This window comes from Globicephala melas, chromosome 1 (assembly GCF_963455315.2).
Source record: "Globicephala melas chromosome 1, mGloMel1.2, whole genome shotgun sequence".
Classification (NCBI taxonomy): domain Eukaryota; kingdom Metazoa; phylum Chordata; class Mammalia; order Artiodactyla; family Delphinidae; genus Globicephala; species Globicephala melas.
In genome coordinates this window covers 32,788,509-32,806,943 of record NC_083314.1, presented here as the reverse complement: position 1 = coordinate 32,806,943, position 18,435 = coordinate 32,788,509, and the positions used below count along the sequence as shown (strand labels likewise).

The window sequence follows — 18,435 nt, the reverse complement described above, 5'->3', positions numbered from 1 at the left end:
AGTCCTCTTTGGGCTGATCCTGTTTGGAACTCTCTGCTTCCTGGACCTGGATGCCTGTTTCTTTTCCCAGATTAGGGAAGTTTTCAGCTATTATGTCTTCAAATACGTTCTCTGCCCCTTTCTCTCTCTCTTCTCCTTTTGAGACTCCTTTAATGTCAGTGTTACTACACTCATGTTTTCTCAGAAGTCTCTTAAACTGTCCTCATTTCTTTTTATTCTTTTTTCTGTTCAGCTTCAGTCATTTCCACTACTGTTTTCCAGCTAGCTGAACTGTTTCTCTGTAGCATCTAATCTACTGTTGATTCCTTCTAGTGTATTTTTATTTCAGTTATTATATTTTTCATTTGTTTGGTTCTTCGTTATATTATCTAACTCTGTTTAAAACTTCTAACTTCTCACTCTGTTCATCCAATCTTCTCCTGAATTATTTGAGCATCTTTATCACCTTGAACTCATATTGGGTAGATTGCCTACCTCCACTTCACTTAGTTCTTCTTCTTGGGTTTTATCTTGCTTTTTTGTCTGGAATGTACTCTTCTGTTGTCTCATTTTGTCCAGTTTGTTATTTTTATTTCTATGTATTTGGTACCTTGGTTATGTTTCCTGACCTTGGAGAAGTGGCCTTTTGTAGGACACATCCTATATGTTCCAGTAGTGTTCTCCCTTCTGGTCATCAGAGCTATAGGGGTGCCTCCTATGTGGGTTGCATGAGTCCTTCTCTTGTAGCAGCCTAACTACTGTGGGCAGTCTGGTATGTGTGGCTGGCCCCTTGTTCAGTTAATTACCAGGCCCTGCCTTGTGCAGAAGTTGCTAGCCACTGGTGTGCAGGACCAGGTCATGGGGAGGCTGGCTTCAGAGCCCTGGGGGGTTCCAGGGCTAGTGCTGGCCCACTGGTGGGCGAAGCTAGGTTCTATTCTGGTTAGCTGTGGGACCAGGGGTCCTGGATCCAGTGTTGGCCTGCTAGTGGGCAAGGCAGGTTCCTGACATGGTTGGCTGAAGGGTCCAGTTTGTCCCAAAGCTGGTGTCAGCCTGTTGATTAGTGGGGATGGATTCTGAGGTGGCTGGTTGAAGGGTCTGAGGTGTCCCAAAGCTGGTGCTGGACAGTTGGTGGGTTGGCTGGGTACTGACATGGCAGGCTGCTGGGCTGTGTTGGTCCTAGGGCTAATGTCTGCTGACTGGTCAGCAGGGCTGGGGCCCAGGGGATCCTGGAGCTGGTGCCTGCTCACTGTTGGGTGAGGCCAGGTCCTGGGGCTAGTGCTAGCCAACTGTTGGGCAGAGATGTGTCCTAAGGTCTCTGGCTGCTGTGCCCAGGGGACCCAGAGCTAGTGTCAGTCACTAGTGAGGTGAGGTCCAGGGTGTTCCAGCGCTAGTGCCATCTCATTGGTGGGTAGAGCCAGGTCCTGGGGGTCTGCGTTCTTAATCACACAGCCATACGTAGAAAATATCACTTCCTCTGAATAGCTATTATTTTCTCAAAGAAGAAATAATTTATTCTTTTCCTGCATCATTAAAAAACTCTGATTTAAACAACAAGTAGTGCTGGGATTCAAGTGTACCTGACCCTTGCCACTTCACCACCCAGAGTAGGAGCAGGGGAGGTAGAAGAAACTGGACAGATTTTGTGAAATCCTGGATTAAGACCATTTGTGTATGCCTCTTGAGAAGCTGATAATGTGCCACACTTTTGCAGCTGTGTAGGGTTCTGGTTGGGGTGTTTGGGTGGTCAGAATTGAGAGAGTCAGCGTATTCCATTAATCTCTAAGTAATGGGGATTTATAGTAAGTGAGCCATGGGATACTCAAGCACTTGTGCTCAGGAATAGCAAGAACTTAGTAAAGTTGGGTGGTCTCACAGAAACAGAAACCAAAGGCAAGAAGGAATTTGGGGCAGTTAAGGAATTTGGGAATTGACCCTCCAGCACCTCACCCTCACCATTTGAGCATACTTCAGCCACTCATCACCTGTCTAATCCATTCTCCTCTTGCTAAGAGATCCCTTCCACTCTCCATATCTTCTCTCTGTCCTAGAACTACTCCTACTCATGGTGAATGCTTTCCCATGACTTTGTGTTCCCATGACTTCTTATTGCCCTCACTACACATTTATATCATAAGAAGCCAGGTTTTGGAGAGAAGGAACCAGAAGACCAGTTTTGGGAAGGAAGACCATGAATCTTGCTTCAGACATGTTGAGTTAGAGGTGCTCATAGGCCATCCAATTTAAATTTGGCCAACTGGGCCAATGTGAACCTTTCCTCCAATCTCCATCTAGGTCTGGAACATAGAGGACAAGTCTGGGCTAGAGATGTGGACTTGAGAGTCACTCCTAGGTAGAAACTGTTCTAAACTAACTTAAACTCAGAGTACTCTCTTAGTTCCTTCATTTTGTGCTTCTTCAGGGTTTTCATACACAGCTCATGAGGTCGCAGGTAGAGTGGCTAGAGTATGCACAGTCTTTTCAAACAGACAGAGCCAAGTAAACTCCTACTGAGCAACTTACTAGCCATATGAACAAGGAAAAGTCACTTAATGGTTTCAGCCTCTGTTTCCTCATCTTTAAAATGAAGCAATTATCTGAGGGTTAAAAAAAATAATTATACCAGAGGAGAATAAGGAGACATGACAACTAAGTGTAATGTGATATCCTGGATAAGATCTCACCAAAAAAAAAAAAAAGGGGGGGGCATTAGTGGGAAAACTGGTGAAATTCAAATAAAATTAGAAGTTTAGTTAATAATAATGTACCTATGTTAATTTCTTAGTGTTGACAAATATACCTAGTATATAAGATGCTAGCACTAGGGAAAGTTGGGCAAAAGGCATATAGGAACTCTCTGTACTACCTTTGTAACTTTTCTTTAAATCTAAACTTATTCCAAAATAAAATTTTATTAAAATATAATCAAATAAACAACTATTTATATATAATTTTATATAAATATAAAATTTAAGTGTGTATACTTTACATATATATGTATATTAAATTTTATAGCTCTGTTTGTTGAGATAATTAGAAGCAGTGACACCCCAGTAGCAATGAGCACGCCTGAGCCCAGATCTTGGTTTCTGAATACTATTCCCCAAAAAAAAGAACCAAGGTTCCTTGAAGAAATGGGATTTCAGGGCTGGGGCAAGGAAAATACAAGATAGGCCTGGAGCACCTTTTAGTGCCAAAAGTAAGAAAGTGCTCAAAAGACAAAATGATGGGGAAGTGTCAAAGGGACACAGGAACCAACTGAAAGAGCTCCCAAAACCAAATTTGGAATAATTTGGGCAAGAAAATAGATAACACAGTATTAGATTATAACCTAAGGCATAACATAAATATTCATGAACCCATATGTATATAAATAAATGATTGAACAAATAAATAAATGAAGAGAAAATTTTTCCTTATAGAATTCCAAATCATGTATGTTGATATTTTGACCCCTCCAGAAAGTGAAGCCTAATTCCCCCACCTTGAGTGTAGGTTCCTCTTAGTGACTTGTTTCCAAAAACAGAGTATGAAAAGGGAAACATAGTAACTGTTCAGCTGAGAGATCTGGCAGACACCACCCTAACCAAGTGAGAAAGGTTAACTCACCAGCAGTAAGTCATGTTAACATCATGTGCCCCCAATATGATGCAATGAGAAGGTTGCTTTACTTCTGTGGTTTTCTTTCCAAAAATCTGTAGCTTTAGTCTAATCATGAGAAAATCAAAACTGAGGAGTATTCCACAAAATATTACTTGACCAGTATCCTCAAAATTGTCAAAGTCATGAAAAACAAGGAAAGACTGAGAAACTGTCACAGACAAGAGAAGCAAAGGAGATGTGATGATAAAACATAATGTGGCATTCTGGATTGGATCCTTGAGCAGAAAAAGGACACTTGTAGAAAAATGGTGAAATATGAATAAAGTCTGGAGTTTAGTTAATAGTGATATACCAATGTTAATCTCTAGTTTTGCTAAATGTACCATAATTATGGAAGATGTTAATATTAGGGGAGACCAAACAAAGGTATATGGGAACTCCCTGTACTATCTTTGTAACTTTTCTGCAAATCTAAAATTATTCCAAATTTTAAAATTTTATTGAAAAGAAATCATCTGGTCTATTGGATTCACAATGTGAATTATTTAAAACTTTCAAGAAATTTAAAATTTCCATATTATATAATTTATTCCAAAAAAGATGGCAAGATATAAATTCAATTTATTAGGCATATATGGTCCTGATAAAGGTAACACACACATTCAAACAGGATAATAATAATGACCAATGAAACGTGTTGAATATTTAGTATGTTCCAGGCCCTGTTCTAAGTAATTTATGTGAATTAACTCAATTCATCCTTATAACAATCCTGTGAAGGAGTTAATTTGATTATTATCATTTTATAGTTAAGAAAATTGAGATATAAGCTTAAGTAAGATTACTGAAGTAAGATGTGGTAGATTACAGACCCTAGGACACATCAGTAGACTACAGCCAGTCTTAAAATGGAATTTAACATTATATATAAGCATAGTGTCAGAAAACACACTTTTTCTCAATGTAACACACTCCTAGTTGTCCACATTTTCTACTTAAGTGTCATAGTTTGTGTTCCTCCAAAAGCCAAGGCTGAGGTCAAGATTTGGGTACACGTAGTTTATTTGGGAGATGATCCCAGAAAGCACAGTATGAAAGTGGGGAATGAACAGGGATGACAGGAAAGCTAACAAAATTGTTTTAATAAGTTGGTTAACCACTGTGGGTAAATGGGGCTCAATCTGCTGGGGACCCTCTGAGAGAATGTGCAGAATATGTCTCAGAATTGTAACATGGGTATTTTCCCTCATTTCCAGTTTCTTATTAGTTAAGGGTTGCTCTAAGAGCATTAAATCTCAGGCAGCACATGGACTGAGTGTGTGGCAGTGGCCAGAGAATGCCCCCAGGCAGAGATGTAAGAAGTGATTGTTGTGTACAGTAAATGGTCTGCAGGTGCCCTCAGTTTGAACCAAGGAAACATGGGCTGAACACTGATAGTCACAGTAACAAAAGAATGATTTTGTTTGGTGTGGTAATATGTTGAGCTAAAAATGCTGTTACGGACTGAATTGTGTTCCCCCCAGATTCAGAAGCTGAAGCCCTAACCCCCATTGTGACTGTATTTAGAGATAGGGCCTTTGACAAGTTAGTTGGGGTGGGGTCATAAGGGTGGAACCCTAAACCAATAGAATTTATAAAAAGAGGAAGAGACACCAGACACCTCTTTCTCTTTCCTTGCACACACAGAGATAAGGCCACGTGAGGACACAAGGAGAAGACAGTCTTCTGCAAGCCAGAAGAGGGCCTTTACCATAAACAGAATCTGCTGGAACCTTGATCTGAGACTTCTAGCTTCTGGAAATGTGAGGAAATAGATTTCTGTTATGTAAGCTACCAGTCTGTGGTGTTTTGTCACTGCAGCCCAAGCAGACTAATACGTTTACTTTTTCAGACATCCTGGTAGCTAGGAGTGAACAGTAAGTCTTGGTTATGGCTAATGATATACAAAGAAGCCTTTGGGTGGAAACTCTGAGAAAGTTTTTTTAAAAAGGTCAGACTCAAATGGCATGCTTCTTCAAGCTCCCTCCATTTTCCTAGTGGAACAGCAGTCCTTTCTTATGATCACAAAGGGAAAGGCATATGGATAATTCTCTCTGTGACAAAGGAAGCAGCAGGGAAAGATGGAAGTAGCCTGGGTGTCTGATGGTGTTGTTGGACTCCCATACTAGCACTGCAATGTGCTATATACCAATGGGTGGCACAGAGCTCGACTGCCTAGCTCAGATTTCTTACTGTGTGCTAAATAAATGTATATTTGTTTGAGCTACTGATACTTGGGTCCTGTGTTATTCACAAATTTCCATATGATATCATATTCCCAGATGATAAATCCAAGGAGAAAAGATGGAAAAACAAGAAGTTATAAAGTTGTGAAGCCACAGCATAAACTGAAGCATTCTTCTCCTTCAGAGAAAGAACGTGGAAGGTGAGTTAAGTTTTTTAAAACATTATTTGTATTAAATAAAATATTAAGTAAAATGTTTTAAAATGTTAAACAATGATGAAAATAAATGGAAAAAAATATAAGCAAAATCTACATGATTTTTTAAGATAAAACTTAACACTTTAAAGAAATCTCTTTCTTTGATGCATATACAAAAGCCCAGGACCAGATGGCTTCACATTCTATCAAACATTTAGAGAAGAGCTAACACCTATCCTTCTCAAACTCTTCCAAAATATAGTAGAGGGAGGAACACTTCCAAACTCATTCTACGAGGCCACCACCACCCTGATACCAAAACCAGACAAAGATGTCACAAAGAAAGAAAACTACAGGCCAATATCACTGATGAACATAGATGCAAAAATCCTCAACAAAATACTAGCAAACAGAATCCAAAAGCACAATAAAAGGATCATACATGATGATCAAGGGGGTTTATCCCAGGAATGCAAGATTTCTTCAATATATGCAAATGAATCAATGTGATAAACCATATTAACATATTGAAGGATAAAAGCCATATGATGATCTGAATAGATGCAGAAAAAACTTTTGACAAAATTCAACACCCATTTATGATAAAAACCCTCCAGAAAGTAGGCATAGAGGGAACTTACCTCAACATAATAAAGGCCATATATGACAAACCCACAGCCAACATTATTCTCAATGTTGAAAAACTAAAACCATTTCCACTAAGATCAGGAACAAGACAAGGTTTTCCACTCTTACCACTATTATTCAACATAGTTTTGGAAGTTTTAGCCACAGCAATCAGAGAAGAAAAAGAAATAAAAGGAATCCAAATCGGAAATGAGGAAGTAAAGCTGTCACTGTTTACAGATGGCATGATACTACACATAGAGAATCCTAAAGATGCCACCAGAAAACTACTAGAGCTAATCAATGAATTTGGTAAAGTTGCAGGATACAAAATTAATGCACGGAAATCTCTTGCATTCCTATACACTAATGATGAAAAATCTGAAAGAGAAATTAAGGAAACACTCCCATTTACCACTGGAACAAAAAGAAGAAAATGCCTAGGAATAAACCTACCTAAGAAGACAAAAGACATGTATGCAGAAAACTATAAGACACTGATGAAAGAAATTAAAAATGTTACAAACAGATGGAGAGACATACCACATTCTTGGATTGGAAGAATCAATATTGTGAAAATGACTATACTACCAAAGCAATCTATAGATTCAATGGAATCCCTATCAAACTACCAATGGTATTTTTCACAGAAGTAGAACAAAAAATTTCACAATTTGTATGGAAACACAAAAGACCCCAAAGAGCCAAAGCAATCTTGAGAAAGAAAGATGGAGCTGGAGGAATCAGGCTCCTGGACTTCAGACTATACTACAAAGCTACAGTAATCAAGACAGTATGGTACTGGCACAAAAACAGAAATATTGATCAATGGAACAGGATAGAAAGCCCAGAGATAAACCCATGCACATATGGTCGGTCACCTTATCTTTCATAAACGAGGCAAGAGTATAAAATGGAGAAAAGACAGCCTCTTCAATCAGTGGTGCTGGGAAAACTGGACAGCTACATGTAAAAGAGTGAAATTAGAACACTTCCACCAGACACACAAATAAACTCAAAATGGATTAAAGACCTAAATGTAAGGCCAGACAATATAAAACTGTTAGAGGAAAACACAGGCAGAACACTCTATGACATAAATCACAGCAAGATCCTTTTTGACCCACCTCCTAGAGAAATGGAAATAAAAACAAAAATAAACAAATGGGACCTAATGAAACTTAAAAGCCTTTGCACAGCAAACGAAACCATAAAAAAAGATGAAAAGACAACCCTCAGAATGGGAGAAAATATTTGCAAATGAAGCAACTGACAAAGGATTAATCTCCAAAATGTACAAGCAGCTCATACAGCTCAATATCAAAAAAACAAACAACCCAATCCAAGAATGGGCAGAAGACCTAAATACATATTTCTCCAAAGAGGATATACAGATTGCCAACAAACACATGAAAAGATGCTCAACATCACTAATCATTAGAGAACTGCAAATCAAAACCACAATGAGGTACCACCTCACACCAGTCAGAATGGCCCTTATCAAAAAATCAACAAACAATCATTGCTGGAGAGGGTGTGGAGAAAAGGGAGTGCTCTTGCACTGTTGGTGGGAATGTAAATTGATACAGCCACTAAGGAGAACAGTATGGAGGTTGCTTAAAAAACTAAAAATAGAATTACTATATGATCCAGCTATCCCACTACTGGGCATATACCCTGAGAAACACAAAAAGAGTCATGTACCACAGTGTTCACTGCAGCACTATTTACAATAGCCAGGACATGGATGCAACCTAAGTGTCCACTGACAGATGAATGGATAAAGAAGATGTGGCACATGTGTACAATGGAATATTACTCAGCCATAAAAAGAAACAAAATTGAGTTGTTGGTAGTGAGGTGGATGGACCTAGAGTATGTCATACAGAGTGAAGTAAGTCAGAAAGAGAAAAACAAATACTGTATGCTAACACATATATATGGAATCTGAAAAAAAAAAAAGGTTCTGATGAACCTAGGGGCAGGACAGGAATAAACACATAGACGTAGAGTATGGACTTGAGGACACGGGGAGGGGGAAGGGTAAGCTGGGACGAAGTGAGAAAGTAATATTGACACATATACACTACCAAATGTAAAATAGATAGCTAGTGGGAAGCAGCTGCATAGCACAGGGAAATCAGCTTCGTGCTTTGTGACCACCTAGAGGGGTGGGATAAGGAGGGTGGGAGGGAGACACAAGAGGGAGGGGATATGGGGATATATGTATGCATAGAGCTGATTCACTTTGTTAAACAGCAGAAACTAACACAACATTGTAAAGCAATTATATTCCAATAAAGATGTTAAAAAAATTATATTAAAAAAAAAATTATATTAGTTTCATGTGTGTTTTCTATATGGAAGGTAAACTATGGTTAATTTTGGTCAGTTTCGGCTCTTAGCACAGTACTATTCCCCATCCCCATCCACATGGCAGGCAGCTGTGCATATGTTCCTGGAGCAGATTGCACACATCCAGGTTGGGTAAAAAGGACCCTGTTCTCCAAATACTGGAAAGTTGTATTCTAATTGGTGATGGCTGCTTCTGATCACAGAGGTGCAAAGAGGAGGTGCCATTGTTGTTGCACCTCCACCCATTGTTGCAAGCCACTTCCCCTACAGCTGAAGTGAACTTACAGGGGATTTAAAGTGCCAGTGCCCTTTTCTCCCTCCCTTTCATTTTTCTCTTTTTTCCCACGTTGGCAGCCAGACATTAAAAGACTGTGACATTCAAAACCAACTACATATATGGGGAAAATTAGAAAGTGCTCAGGCTCAAAAAAGAACTGAGAAGACCTTAAGTTTAAACCTCCAGCTGATCCTTGGTACTGAGACAACCCATAACAATAAAATAATAATAATAATAACAAAAAACCTCAGGTAAGGGGGAGAATCTGATTTCCAGAGATAACATTATTAGATTCAAATGTCCAGTTTTCAGCAAAAAAAATCACAAGACACACAAAGAAACAGGAAAATATTGCCCATTCAAAGGAAAAAACTAAATCAATAGAAACTGTCCCTGAGAAAGACTTGATTGCAGATCTGCTAGACAAAGTCTAACATATCATCTTAACAATGCTCAAAAACTAAGGAAGATGTGGAGAAAGTCAAGAAAATGATATAGGAAAAAAAAAAAAAAGAAAATGATATAGGAAATCTAAAAAGAAACTAAAAATATTCTGGAGCTAAAAAGTGTAACTGAGGGACTTCCCTGGTGGCACAGTGGTTAAGAATCCTCCTGCCAATGCAGGGGACACAGGTTTGATCCCTGGTCTAGTAAGATCCCACATGCCACGGAGCAACTAAGCCCATGTGCCACAATTACTGAGCCTGCGCTCTAGAGCCCGTGACGCAACTACTGAAGCCCACATGCTTGGAGCCCATGCTCTGCAACAAGAGAAGCCACTGCAATGAGGCCTGCACACACTGCAACAAACAGTAGTCCCTGCTCGCCACAACTAGAGAAAGCCCATACGCAGCAACAAAGACCCAGCACCACCAAAAAAAAAGTATAACTGAAAAGAAAAATTCAGTAGAGGTATTCAAAGGCAGAATTGAGCTGCCAGAAGAAAGAATAGGGAAACCTGAAGAAGATAGGACAATAGGAATTATTGAGTCTGAAGAGCATAAAGAAAAAAGATGGAAGAAAAGTAAACAGAGCTAAGGGACCTGTGGCACACCATCAAGTGGACCAACATATATACTGTGGGAATCCCAGAAGGAGAAGACAGAAAGGGGCAGAGAAAATATTTAAAGAAAAGATGGCTGAAAATTTACCAAATTTGATGAAAGACATGAAAATAAACATCCAAGAAGCTCAACAAACTCCAAGATGAACTCAAGGAGACCCATTTATAATAAAATGTTCGAAAACCAAAGATAAAGAATCTTGAAAGCAGCAAGAGAAAAGTGATTTGTCACATACAAGAGATCCTCAATAAGACAATCAGATTTCTTATCAGAAACTCCGGAAGCCAGAAAGCAGTGCAGCTGATACATTCAAAGTGTTAAAAGAAAAAAACTTTCAACTGATAATCCTGTATCTCACAAAACTATCCTTCAAGACTGAGGGAGAAATTAAGACATTCTCAGATAAACAAAAGCTGAAAAAGTTTATTACCACTAAACCTGCCCTGCAAGAAATGCTCAAGGGTGAAATGAAAGGACACTAGACAGTAACTCAAAACAATATGAAGGACTAATGAGAACACACTGTATAGCATGGGGAACTCTACTCAATGCTCTGTGACCTAAATGGGAAGGAAATCCAAGGAAGAGGGGAAATATGTATATGTGTGGCTGATTCACTTTGCTGTACAGCAGAAACTAACACAACATTGTAAAGCAACTATACTCCAATTAAAAAAAATAAATAAACAGAGATCTCAACAAAGGTAAATGTACAGAAGTAATTATGAAAGCTAGAATTATTTTAAAAACAGTCTCTATCTCCACTTTTTTTCTACATGATTTAAGAGACTAATGTATTTTTAAAAAAATTATTAGTCTAGGGGAATTCCCTGGTGGTTCAGTGGTTAAGACTCTGCACTTTTGCTGCTGAGGGCCCAGGTTTGATCCCTGGTCGGGGAACTAGGATCCCACAGGCCACACGGTGTGGCCAAAAAAAAAAAAAAAATATATATATATATATATACACACACACACACAAAACAATAGGATTATTGTAATTTTGGTTAGTAACTCCACATATTGCTTTCCACAAAATTTAAGAAACTGATGCATTTAAAAGAATTATCATTTTATGTTTTGGGGCATAGAGTGTTTAAAAGATTCAATTTTGTGAATTGACAACTGAAACCAGGGGGACAGAGCCATAAAGGAGCAGAGTTTTTATATGTTATTGAAATTAATCTGGTATAAGTTCAACTTAGAATGTTGCAACTATTGAATGTTAAATGTAATATCCATGGTAACCAGAAAGAAGATACCAATAGAATATACACAAAAGAAAATGAGAACGGAATTTAAAATTTTTACTACTAAAAAATCAACTAAACAGGACTGCAGGAAATTAGGGGGGAAAAAAACTATAACTCATAAAAACAAATAGCAAAATGGCAGAGGCAAGTCCCTTATTACCAGTAATTACTTTAAATGTAAATGGATTAAACTTTCCAGTTAAAAGACAAAGATTGGCAGACTGCATAAAAATACATGATCCAAAATATATGTTGCCTGCAAAAGACTCACTTTAGATCCCAAAACACAAATTGATTGAAAGTACAAGGATGGAAAGAGATATTCCATGCTAATAGTAATGAAAAGAGAGCAGGATTCGCTATATTAATATCAGATAAATAGACTTTAAACCGAAAAAGATTACAAGAGAGAAGGGAGATATCATATATTAATAAAAGGCACACTATAGTTCATAATAATTATGAACATTTAGGCACCTAATAACATACCAGCAAAATATATGAAGCAAAAACAGAATTGAAGGGAAAAATAGACAGCTCTACTGTAATAGTTGGAGACTTGAATACCCCACTCTCAATAATGAATAGAACAATCAGACAGAAGATAAATTAGAAAACAGAGGACTTAAACAACACAATGAACCAATTACATCTAAGACATATACAGAACACTCTACCCAACAACTAGCATGCACATTCTTCTCAAGTGCACAAGGGCCATTTTACAAGACAGACTACACTTTAGACCTCGAATTAAGTCTCAATAGATTTAGAAAGATAAATGTCATACAAAGTTATCTTCTGTGACCACAAGAGGACAACGTTAGAAATCAATGAGAAGTAAAATTGGGAAATTTATAAATTGTGGAAATTAAACAACATACTCTTAAACAACCAATGAGTCAAAGAAGAAGTAACAAGGGAAATTAAACAACAGAGATAAATGAAAACAAAAACACAGCGTATCACAACTTGTGGGATGAAGTAAAAGCAGTATTAAGAGGAAAATGTATAGCTATAAAATGCTTACATTTAAAAAAAATCTGAAATCAACAACCTAAATTTACAACTTAAGGAACTAGAAAAAGGAACAAACTGAAACCAGAGCTAGCAGAAGAAAGGAAATAATACAGACTAGGGCAGAAATCAATGAAAAAGAGAACAGAAAAACAACAGAGAAAACTCAACGAAACCCAAAAGTTAGTTCTTTGAAAAGATCAACAAAATTGATACAACTTTAGCTAGATGAACTAAGAAAAAAAGACTCAAAATTACTAAAAACAGAAATGAAAGTGGGGACATTGCTACTGATTCTACAAAAATAGAAAGGATTATGAGAGTATTATGAACAACTATATGCCAACAAATTGAATAACCTAGATGAAATGGAAAAATTCCTAGAAACATAAAACCTACCAACATTAAATCATGAAGAAATAGAAAATCTGAATAGACCATAAAGGAGATAGAATCAGTAGTCAAAAATCTCTCAACAAAGAAAAGCTCTGGACCTGATGGCTTCATTGTTGAACTCCACCAAACATTTGAAGAACTAATATTAATCCTTCCCAAGCTTTTCCAAAAATGAAAAGGATAGGGAATTTTTCCTAGCTCATTCTATGAGGTCAGCATTACCCTGACACCAAAGCCAGACAAACACACTATAAGAAAACTACAGATCCAATATTCCTTATGAACAATGACATAAAAATCCTCAACAAAATACTAGCAAACCAAATTCAGAAGCATATTAAAAGGTTATATGCCATGACTAAGTGCTATTTATTCCTGGAATCCAAGGATGGTTCAACATACAAAAATTGATTAATGTAATGTAACACATTAACAGAATGAAAGGGGAGAAAAACCCACATGATCATTTCAGTTGATACAGAAAAGGCATGTGACAAAACTCAACAGCCTTTCATTACAAAAACACTCAACAAATTAGGAATAGGAGGAAACCATCTCAACATAATAAGAACCATACCTGAAAAACTCACAGCAAACATCATACTCAAAGTTTCAAAATGGATTAAAGACCTAAATGTAAGACTGGAAACCATAAAACTCCTAGAAGAAAACATAGACACAACACTCTTTGACATAAATCATAGCAATATCTTTTTGGACCTGTCTCTTAAGGCAGAAAAAGAAACAAAAGCAAAAATAAACAAATGCCTAATTAAGAGTTTTTGCAGAGCAAAGGAAACCATTAACAAAACAAAAAAACAACCTACTGAATGGGAGAAAGTATTTGCAAATGATATGACCAATAAGGGGTTCATATCCAAAATATATAAACAGCTCAGACAACTCAACATCAAAAAACAAACAACCCAATTAAAAAATGAGCAGAAGACCTGAATAGATGTCTTTCCTAAGAGGACATAGAGATGGCTAACAGGCACATGAAAAGGTGCTCAGCATTGCTAATCATCAGAGAAATGCAAATCAAAACCACAATGAGGAACTTCCCTGGTGGTCCAGTGGGTAAGAATAATCCACACTCCCAACACAGGGGGCCCAGCTTCGATCCCTGGTTGGGGAACTAGATCCCACATGCATGCCACAACTACAAGTTCGCATGTTGCAACTAAGAAGGCTGCACACCACAAGTAAGAGCCCGTGTGCTGCAACTAAGAAGCCTGCATGCCGCAACTAAAGATCCCACATGCCACAACTAAACATGCTGCAACTAAGACCCAGCACAGCCTAAATATTAAAAAAAAAAAACCCACAATGAGGTATTACCAATATCACCTCACACCTGTTAGAATGGCTAACAGCAAAAAGACCATAAATAATAAGAGTTGGCAAGGATGTGGAGAAAAGGGAATCCTTGTACAATGTTGGTGGAAATATAAATTGGTGCAGCCACTGTGGAAAACAGTTATGGAGGTTCCTCAAAAAAACTCAAAATAGGGCTTCCCTGCTGGCGCAGTGGTTGAGAGTCTGCCTGCCGATGCAGGGGACAAAGGTTCGTGCCCCGGTCTGGGAAGATCCCACATGGCACGGAGCGGCTGGGCCCATGAGCCATGGCCGCTGAGCCTGCACGTCTGGAGCCTGTGCTCCACAATGGGAAAGGCCACAAGAGTGAGAGGCCCGCGTACCAAAAAAAAACAAAAAAAACAACAAAAAAACTAGAAATAACTCACAGACATAGAAAACAAATTTATGGTTACCAAAGGGGAAAAAGGGTTGGGGAGGGATAAATTAGGAGTTTGGGATTAGCAGGTACAAACTACTATATATAAAATAGATAAACAACAAGGTTCTATGGTATAGCACAGGGAACTACATTCAATATACTGTAATAAACCATAATGGAAAATAATATATATGAATAACTGAATCACTTTGTTGTACACCAGAAGTTAACACAACATTGTAAATCAACTATACTTGAATAACATTTTTTAAACTAATTAATTAAAAAGGAAACTAAAAATAGAACTACCATATGATCCAGCAATTCCACTCCAGGGTATACATCTGAAGAAAACGAAAACACTAATTCGAAGATACATGCACCCCAATGTTCATAGCAGCATTATTTGCAATAGCCAAGATATAGAAGCAAAATAAGTGTCCATTAACAGATGAATAGATAAAGACTTGGAGAGAATTATGCTAAGTGAAATAAGTCAGACACAGAAAGACAAAATACTGTATATTACTTACATGTAGAATCTAAAATGTAAAGCCAACTAGTGAATATAACAAAAAAGAAACAGACTCACAGATACAGAGAACAAAACTGGTTACCAGTGGTGAGAGGGAAGAGGGGAGGGACAGGATAGGGTAGGGGATTAAGAGGTACAAACTATTATGTATCAAATAAATAAGTTACAATATATATTATATAGCACAAGGAATACAGCCAATATTTTATAATAACTATAAATGGAGTATAACCTTCAAAAATTGTGAATCACTGTGCTGTGCACCTGAAACTTATATAATATTGTAAGCCAATATACCTCAATTAAAAAAAATGTGAAAGCCTTTCCTCTAAGATCAGGTATAAGGCAAGGATGTCAACCTTCCTCACTTTTGTTCAACTTAGTACTGGTAGTTCTAACTAGAGCAATTAGACAAGAAAGAGAAATAAAAGGCATCTAATATGGAAAAGAAGAAGTAAAATTATCATCATTTACAGATATGATCTTTGATAGAGAAAACCCTAGTCTACAAAAAATTGTGACACTAAAATGTTAATTCAGCAAAGTAACAGAATATAAAGTCAACATACAAAAATCAGTTATATTTGTATCACTAATAATCACCAATAATAAACAATCTGAAAAGGAAATTACAAAAACAATTCCATTTACAATAACATCAAAAAGTATAAAATACTTAGGAATGAACTTATCTAAGGAGTTGAAACACTTGTACAATGAAAATTACAAATCATTGCTGAGAGAAATTAAAGAAGACATTAAAAAATGGAAATATCCCATGCTCATTTATTGGAAGACTTAGTATTGTCAGTACTACCCCACAGATGTCAAGACTACCCAAAGTGATCTACAGATTCCTAACAAATGTAATGCATTTCTTATCAAAATCCTGATATTTTTTCCAGGAATAGAAAAAAAACCCAAAACCCATCCTAAAACCAGGGACTCTGAATAACCAAAACAATCTTGAAAAGGAAGAACAAAGCTGAAAGACTCACTTCCTGATTTCAAAACATACTACAAAGCTCTAAATAGTGTGGTACTGGAATAAAAACAGATATATAGACCAATAGAATAGAGAGAGCCCAGAAATAAATCTTCACATGGTGAAATTATTTTTGACAAGGGTGCCACAACCATGCAACAGAGAAAGGACAGTCTTCAACAAGTGGTGCTGGGAAAACTGGATATTCACATGCAAAAGAAAATGAAGTTAAACTCTATCCAATACCATATACAATGAATCAAAGACTTAAATGTAGGACCTAAAACCATAAAACTCAGGAAAAAACACAGAATAAAAGCTACACAACACTGAATTTGGCAATAATTTCCTGGATATGACATGAAAGACACAGGCAACAAAAGAAAAAAATAGGCAAACTGGACTTCGTGAAAACTTAAACATTCTCTGCACTGAAAGACACCATCCAGAGTAAAAAGGCAACCCACAGAATGGGAGAAAATATTTGCCAATCATATATGTGATAAGGGATTAATATCTAGACTATATAGAGAATCCCTAAAACTCAAAAAGCAATTTGATTAAAAAATGGGCAAACACTTGAATAGATATTTCTCCAAAGATACACAAATGACAGATAAGCAAATGAAAAGATGCTAAGCATCAATAATCATTAGGGAAATGTAAATCAAAACCACGAAGTCAATTAATGTAAATTATTGCAGTATTGTAAGATAGAAAATTCATATAATCATTAATGAAAGCACTCTATAAAATTTAACATACATGCAGGATAAAAAGAAGGAAAAAGTATTGTACACTTACAATTTTGTTAAAGGGTAGATATCATGTTAAATGTATTTTCCACAATAAACATTTTAAAAAGAAAAAAAAAACAACACAATGAGATACCACCTCACACCCATTAGGATGGCTACTATCAAAAAAACAAAACAACAGATGTTGCTGAGGATGTGGAGAATCTGGAACTGTTGCATGCTGTTGGTGAGAATGTAAAATGGTAGGGTTGCTGTGAAAAACAATATGGTGGTTCCTCAAAAAATCAAAGACAGATTTACCATATGACCCAGCAATTCCACTTCTGAGGATATACACTCAAAAGAATTTAAATCAGGGTCTCCAAGAGATATATGTACACCCATGTTCAGAACTTTATTTACAATAGCTAAAACATGGAAGCAACCCAAGTGTCTGTTCATGGCTGAATGGATAAGCAAAATGTGAGATATATATATACGCAATGGAATGTTCTTTAGCCTTTAAGGAAAGAAATTTTAACATATACTACAACATGGATAAACCTTGAGGACATTATGCTAAGTGAAATAGCCAGTTATAAAAAGACAAATACTGTGTGATTCCACTTAAATGAGGTACTTAAATCATAGACACAAAAAGTAGAATTGTGGGGGCTTCCCTGGTGGCGCAGTGGTTGAGAGTCCGCCTGCTGATGGGTTCGTGCCCTGGTCCGGGAAGATCCCATGTGCCGCGGAGTGGCTGGGCCCGTGAGCCATGGCCACTGAGCCTGCACGTCCGGAGCCTCTGCTCCGCAGTGGGAGAGGCCACAACAGTGAGAGAGGGCTGCGTACCGCAAAAAAAAAAAAAAAAAAAAAAAGTAGAATTGTGATTGCCAGGGGTTGGTGGCAGGGTGGGGGAGATGAGAGGATTGTGGGAGTTATGAGCATAGGGTTTTAGTTTAACAAGATGAAGAGTTATGAAGATGGATGGTGACATTAAATATTGACCTGTACACTTAAAAATGGTTAATATAGAAAATTTATATGTATTTCACACAATAAAAATTTTTTTTTAAACCCATCAAGAGGTATTGAAACCTCAAATACTAACCTCTGGAAAAAGAACAGTAGAGATCCATAACCAAATTTTTGAAAATTTCCTTGCAATAGCCTGTCTTCAACAAGTCTATACAATTTCTTCACCTTCTTTTCTCTAGGCAAAGTTATAAGATCCCCAAACCCCAGGGTATGTATTTTCCAGGTTTCTTCCTCTTTCTAACCTACTTTTGTAATATATAATAAATATATAAAAATATATTTATATAGGTAAATATATATATTTACCTATATAAATGCTGGTAGTTTTTAAATACACAAACCCACTCATGGAAATATACCTCATGAAGTGCAAAAGAGATGCAAAAGGATGTTCACTGTGGCATAATTTATAGTA

At 37.1% G+C, this 18,435-nt stretch overlaps 1 protein-coding gene, 1 non-coding gene and 1 pseudogene across 5 annotated transcripts in view; 2 read left to right on the top strand and 1 right to left on the bottom strand.

Annotated features, from left to right (window-relative positions):
* Window positions 1-18,435, bottom strand: part of SNRPE (small nuclear ribonucleoprotein polypeptide E) — a 140,010-nt gene that overhangs the window by 103,448 nt on the left and 18,127 nt on the right. Inside the window, exon 6 of one of the 4 annotated variants that reach the window (XR_009560100.1) lies at window positions 17,763-17,826. The exons of the other annotated variants lie outside the window; for them this stretch is intronic. The gene's annotated coding sequence lies outside the window, so the exon portion shown is untranslated. Of the gene's footprint in view, window positions 1-17,762; window positions 17,827-18,435 lie in introns of those variants that run through there. 4 annotated transcript variants of the gene reach the window in all.
* Window positions 1-18,435, top strand: part of LOC115861685 (small ribosomal subunit protein uS19-like) — a 149,660-nt pseudogene that overhangs the window by 121,930 nt on the left and 9,295 nt on the right.
* On the top strand, window positions 11,152-11,224 carry TRNAK-UUU (transfer RNA lysine (anticodon UUU)). The gene has a single exon. It is a non-coding gene; the product is annotated as a tRNA-Lys (tRNA).